Below are 231 nucleotides of genomic sequence, written 5' to 3'. Positions count from 1 at the left end.
TGTCCTGTTATCTCTTAAAGATACTGGAAATGATCCTGAATTGTTTGTTATGTCCATCAGGTGACCTGCTTTTGATTGGTAGGGTAAAATGTCAGGTAAAGGTGCGCGTACAGCAGCTCATTTTCAGTTAATTATCTGAACCTCTAGTAGCAGAGAACCTTATTTTCAGTTAAATGAGTGAAACAAGATCCAAACTATAAATATGTTAAATAAATATACGCTTTTTGAAAA

Source organism: Aulonocara stuartgranti, assembly GCF_965226115.1.
Source record: "Aulonocara stuartgranti genome assembly, chromosome: 20".
NCBI classification, from domain to species: Eukaryota; Metazoa; Chordata; class Actinopteri; order Cichliformes; family Cichlidae; genus Aulonocara; species Aulonocara stuartgranti.
Note: the sequence above shows the minus strand (reverse complement) of the source record.